Below are 6,788 nucleotides of genomic sequence, written 5' to 3' on the forward strand. Positions count from 1 at the left end.
GCAATTGAATCATTAGAAGAGGACTTGCTTTATCGTGAGACTCAAATTCCAGTGACCTCTTAGGAACCTATTTAATGAATAAAAAGTGTAATTGTTATCAATTCCATTTGAACTTTATTATTCGTTTATGATATTTCAGTTGTACTTTTTGGGCTTAAGAGCCTTATAGGGTCTTATTATTATAAATCCATATGGAGATACTTGACTTGATGTCTTATTGAGCCCCGTGATATGATTATCTATTTCAGTTGGTAACTTGTGTTAGATATTTAGGCTTTCGTGGCCCATGGGCCGTAACCTATGGCCCACGGCTGGTCATACCTATGGATTTGAGGTGTGACAATTATTGTACCATATGTCTCCCCACTGACGCATGAAAACAAAAACAGTAAATAGTGGAATTCTGTAGATACCTATCAATAGTGAAAGGTATCTCCACTTACTTGAATGCATCCAAAGAAGATAAAGCAAGAGATAAGGATGATCAACTCCAACCATTCAGAACACGCCATCTATCTCTAATCTTATCTTCTTTATTATTATGAATGTCTATAAAAGGGCAAGCTTCACCCCCTTGTTATAGCACCGCTTCTAAGTTTTCAGTTTTCAAAATTCCCACTCCTTTTGTAATTCTCATATAAATAAAATTTTGTAGCTGTGCTTGGTTTGCTTCAAAGTTTTGTAAGTATTTCTTAATTTAATCTTTATGTTTTATGAATGAAGATATTGTGTTTAGTAAATATTATGTTCTAAAACAAATTAAAAAATCAGAAACAAAAGGACGAGATAACAATAGGATATTCTACTTTTAAGATATCTTCCAAGCCATATTTGGGATCATTTCATAGGCTTGAATATTATATTGGGTATTATCAAGACATATTACATATCCATTCATCAGCATAATCAATTCATGAGATCATATATGTAGTAATATGTATGTATTATAATAGTAGTATATACAGTAATATTCCTGGGTTAATTTGTGTCTATTACGTGAACAAAATTAATTACTGATAAGTGAGACATCACTTAAGTCATGGTTGGAGTTTTAGCCATTTTTGCATTAAATTGTTACTGGCATGTTCCCCCGTAAGTTGTCGACAAATGTGCTACAAATGTGCTAATCATTGAGTAATATTGGCACACATAATTGGTATCAGAGTCAAGTTAATTATTATATATACTATTATTATAGTATTGATAGTTTCGACATATATGATCACACAACAAAACAATGAGTGTTGCTCAAAAAGCATCATCAACATCATCTTCAAAAATGTAGAATTGGTTGAATTTAAAGATATTCAACAACAACGGAATAAATGGACTATTTCAAATGTTAAACCATAAAATATTTATAAAATCGGTTTGTTTGATTTCATCAATAAACATATTGTTAAAATAATGAAACAAACAATAAATCTAGAGCATAAGGATGAAACAATAAAATTGTTAGATCTGAAAAATTTAGTTCCATATTTCAAAAAATATAATTATACTCATATAAGGTTAATATAAATAGCTTTTAAACGTTTAACCCTATTAGGAGTGAATACCTGTATCCAAGCCACTCTAATAGATGACAAATGTTTAGATTGGAAGCCTTCATTTATGGGGGCTGTAGAGACTGAATTCGGATCCTCGGTTGCCCTTGCCTGCGGCTGTTCCCTGTAGCGCCCCAAAACGACGTCGTTTTGAGGCAACTTTTCAAGAAAAAAAAAACAATAGAGCAGAACTCAGAAAGGGAAGGGGGAAGAAGAAAGATGTAGTGGTTGCGGATGAAGAAGGACAACGGTTGCGGTGTCTTGTTGATGAATCACAGGCCTTGGAACCCAATTGGGGTTGCTTGAAATGAGCTTGTAAAAATCAAAACTACCAATCTGGGTAGAATTAGAACACCTTGTGAAATACCCATTTGGTGGAGGCCAGAGGCCATTGATTTGACAAGTGGGTAGAGCTCAGAGTAAGAGATTGTGAACCCAGATGTGGAATCGATGAGAGATGTGACACCATTGTGGGTTTTTGAGAGGATAAAGGAAACAACATCAAGAAATGGGTTTGTTGGGAGGTGAATAGGAGGGTGTTTGCTATGGTAAATTCCTATTTGTGGTGAGTACCAGTGAGGTTGACCTTGTGGGTGTTTGACATCTGTGGTGTTCTCAATATGGGTGGTGATGGATTGGCCTTCCAAAGAGTTGTTATTAAAGAATGACATTGAAATTTTTGAGAGAGAGAGAGAGAGAGAGAGAGAGAGAGAGGGGGGGGAGCACAATACTCGTGAGAAAGACCAAAAAATTGGGGCTCTCTATTTTTTTTGTGTGTGTGTCTCTATTTTTTCTGATTTTTACAGAGTTAGGATTGATCTTCCCACCATTGAAGTCCGAGGCAAACCAGGAAGAAGAAGACTAGGAAGAAAAAGAAGAAGAAAGAAGAAAACCAGAAAGAAGAAGAAGAAGAAGAATAAGAATAAGAAAGAAGAAAACCAGGAAGAAGAAGAAGAATAAAAAAGAAGAAGAGGAAAAAGAAAAGAAAGACTTACCGGCCTCATGTCCTTCTTCAGCTGCAACTGCTGCATCTTTGTCTTCCCCCTTCCCTTTCTGAGTTCTGCTCTGTTTTTTTTTTTTTTTTTTTGAAAAGTTGCCCCAAAACGAAGTCATTTTGGAGCGCTACAGGGAACAGCCGTAGGCAAGGGCGACCGAGGATCCGGATTCGTAGAGACTAATGTCTCATGGACCAATATATCTTAATGTTTATCCAAATATGAATTTATCACACCCCGATAAGAATATGGTTGAATGTTTGAATCTCATAATACTTACTGAGGGATATCACTACATGTCAAGATCTAAACCTCTAGTGATAATATATAGAATTCATTTTAAGGTTTTAATTTATAAAGACCCTAATTTTCTTAAATTGCATTTGAGACCTTAAGCTTTCAATAATTTCCATTTTTGCCTCTAATTTCCTTAAACTTTGCAATTTAGTCTATTAGGACCCAAATCTTTTCTTGCATATTTCTTTTATTATAATTAAACCCCTAGTGCATATATTATTATTCCAAAAACATCCTAGCATTTTGATTTTATTTCATTTAAAACCCTAAGCCTCCAATTAATTGCATTTTAGCTCCTAGTTGAGTAGATTTTTGCAAAATAATCTAATAAAGCCTAATTTATATATACATGTGTATATATATATATTATTTTATATTATAATTAAATCCTAAAACACTATTTTATATTTCAAAGTACCCCCAATACTTGGTTTTTCTTTTAATTTAAAGCCTAATTCTTAACATAAAATGAAAATTGTTATAATCTAATTCTTTAATATTTTATACTCTTGGTGTGCATGTGTATATATATACATATCTCTATACTTCTATGTCTCTATCTATCTCTATTCTATGAGAGGGAGTTATTGCTTTAACAGTAACAGGAGCTTCTATTTGCACACACCCTTTCCACTCTTTGCACACACTAAATGATAATTATTTTTATTATAATTTTATCCCTAAGTGAAATTACTATTATGAACATCACACACAATTCAAATAAACACAATTTCTCAATCCACATCCAGACTCACATTGAAGCTATTGAAGCTGCACAAGTCCATTTTAGCTACTCCATTCTTCCATACTCAGTTTGCTAAACCTCTACATTCCATCATCGTCTTTTAAAACCCTTCATTGTTAGCTTCCATTCATTAGTTTACACACTAAACACCTTCATTCTTGATTGTTAGCTTTTCATTAATTTAGACACTAAACCTCATCCTCATTTATCATTGTTATGGAAGATTTCACTTTTGAAAATTCAAATTTTCAGAAGAAGATAAATGTTTATGAGAAATATAGTCAATGAAAGGTGAGTTTTACTATGTAAAAGTCATTTTTGTTTTTTTCCAGCATTTTTTGAAAAACCAGGGTCAAAATATATCAATTTATTCAATAGTCCACTACCGAAATAATGTAAAGTGTTCAACATTCAACTTTTGAACCGGTAAAAATAATTCAGACAACTACATTCAAACAGTAGCATTTTTTTTGACACTGTACTTCCGAATGAAGTAATTTTTTTTTTTCATTTTATATTCCAAATTTGTAAATTGCATACTAAATTTGCAGTTTCAATGGAAATCATTTCGTCCGGATATAAGGGAAACTTATTATTTTGTGCATGTACAAGAAGTTATGAGGTATAACCACTAACTCAAGTGACATTTGGTGCAGATTTTTTTGCAGCCAGGCCATCTAGTTCCTCCTATAGCCACTAATTGGCAAAAATACCGTCACCCTTCCACTGTCGACTAGGATGATGCATATGTGCACCTCATTCAGCCTTTCAAGGACATCATTCATGATACTGTGGCTACTTGAGAGACATTTGATGTTGTTGATGTCAAGTGACACATTTATGCATTTGACAATGTTACAACTATGGAAGAAATTAATGGATGTGTTTTTTGATGTTGATGTGTTCTGTGGCATGCATTGAATGATATGGACCATTGTTACCATTCCATTCTAATAACAAAATATCATTTACAATGTCATCGACCATTGTTGCTATTCCCCTCTAATAACAAAATATCATTTATAATGTCATTGACCATTGTTTCCATTCCATTCTAATAACAAAATATATTTTATAATGTCATTAAAAGATATGTACAACAATGTCAGCTTACAAAAACACCACAAAAAATTCATCAACTGACAAATAACATGTCACGAATCATCTGTATGCCTATGACTTGGCCTATAACTGTATGTCAATGTCGGAGATAAAAAGCAGCCTCTAGTACAACTAGGTCCACCAGAACTAGGTCCAGCTTCGTCAATGTGCTGACCTTCAAGGACATGCGCCATAGCCTCGATAGCCTGGTAAAGTCGATGAGGATGTCAAACCCCGTTCTTATAACCAGCTTGAATGATAGGATGTGCAATCCTCAGTGCATGTGCAATACGCTATATTTGAAAAGAACAAGTTACAAATGCATAAAAGAGGATAATATAACACAAATGAATATCTCAGTAGAAACTACCATATAACACACACACACAAAAAAAAAAAAAAAATCATGTACAAATGAATTTCACTTCTACTCAGAAATGTTTACATCCCCCTACCAAACAGCTACAACGACATGACTATTGAAACTTCGCAGTATTGATGGATCAATTGGTCCACCTAGAAAAGCATGAGTAAGGTCCTCTTCTTGGACAATAGGAGAATCGGGTAAAGAGGCATCTTCCACAGCAAGGTCAGGTATACCATCACCTTTAACTCGTCTTTGGCTTCAGCTCCGACTTTGACTGGCACTGGGGATATCATATTCTACCGAAACTGGATCACGACCTTGACCACGACCCCGACCCCGACCTCGTCCTCGCTCATGCCCTCGTCCCCGTTCATTGTCAACATCCAATTCATGACGTCATCTATTTAAAGCAGTAGGTGGGACACGTTGTTGATATTCAGAATCCATATTATCTGCAAACATTAATATATTTAATAAGTATACAATTGCAAAAAGAATATACAAAAGAGAGGGGGGGAAATCAAAAAAAAAAACAAATACAAAAACGAAACAAAACAGTTCGGAAGTTGAAAATCGCAAATATTTATTTTGTTTGGAAGTTGAAAACTGAAAAACCAAATTCATTTTGTGTTACCCAAAAGACAACCTAAGAGGGGGTGAATTAGGTTTTTACAGATAAAAATAATAATACCCTACTAAAAATTATGACTAGCAAAATAGATAAATATAGTAAATGAAATAAAAATAATTAAAACAAGTGTTCTAACAACTATGTCAGTTAATGATTTTAGCACAGTAAAAATATGAAATATAGTTATGGCAATTTAAATAAATAAAGAGATAAGGGAGAGAGAGGCAAAAAAATTTATAGTGGTTCGACTTTAACTTGGCCTACGTCCACTCCTCAAATTTCACTTGAGACTTTTTACTATACTCTAGCTTCACAGGGTGCTAGCAACCTTTTCACAGATGGAGCAATCCTCCACAAATTTTACCCAGACTTTCTAAGTCAAGAACACTGAGTGTACTACACTCTTACAAGGTTGAAAAGAAGATGTTTTTGCTTTCACAGAAAGCTACAAGAATTATCTCTCAAAGATAGATATAAAAATGAAGTTCTGATTTTTCTATAAACCTCACACAGGAAAGATGGGGCGTAAAGCTATACGTCTCAGAGTATAATTTCTAAAAGAGGATGTAAACAAAAATTGAAGAACACTTCTCAGAGAATTTTTCAGAGAATAGATATGAGTGATTATAGATCAAAGAATATTTTCTGATTTTTTTGTAACTTGTTTACATTAGAGGCTTTGGTATATATAATGAAACTTATAGCTGTTTATAGCCGTTGTATTCATGTGAATTTATAGCCGTTTATAGCCGTTGTATTCATTTGAATATCTTTCATTCCATCATTAATAATTTGAATATATTCCATTGAACCTTTTGGCCTGTTGTTGTGCTGGAGTGTTTGAACCTTTTGGCCTACTACTGTGCTGGGTTGTTTGAACTTTTTGGCTTGCTACTGTGCTGGGTTGTTTGAATCTCTGATTTAATCAAATATTAAATTCATTCTAACAACATTTAGGATAAAAGTTTTAGGTAAGAAATAATGGGACAAAATAAATTTTGATTCTATTTTTCTCTTTCAAATAAATAAAAACATAATTTAAATAAATTATCAAAATAAATTTTGGATTCTATTAAAACATAATTAAATAAATCATCAAAAGAAA

At 33.3% G+C, this 6,788-nt stretch overlaps 1 long non-coding RNA gene across 1 annotated transcript; it reads left to right on the plus strand.

The window, feature by feature from the left end:
• The first annotated feature begins 564 nt into the window (after positions 1–564).
• Positions 565–4,563, plus strand: LOC145790607 (uncharacterized). The gene is made up of 2 exons (XR_014329464.1): positions 565–681; positions 4,241–4,563. It is a non-coding gene; the product is annotated as an uncharacterized LOC145790607 (long non-coding RNA).
• Positions 4,564–6,788: the final 2,225 nt, after the last annotated feature.

Source organism: Camellia sinensis, chromosome 5, assembly GCF_055761805.1.
Source record: "Camellia sinensis isolate YWXY chromosome 5, ASM5576180v1, whole genome shotgun sequence".
NCBI classification, from domain to species: domain Eukaryota; kingdom Viridiplantae; phylum Streptophyta; class Magnoliopsida; order Ericales; family Theaceae; genus Camellia; species Camellia sinensis.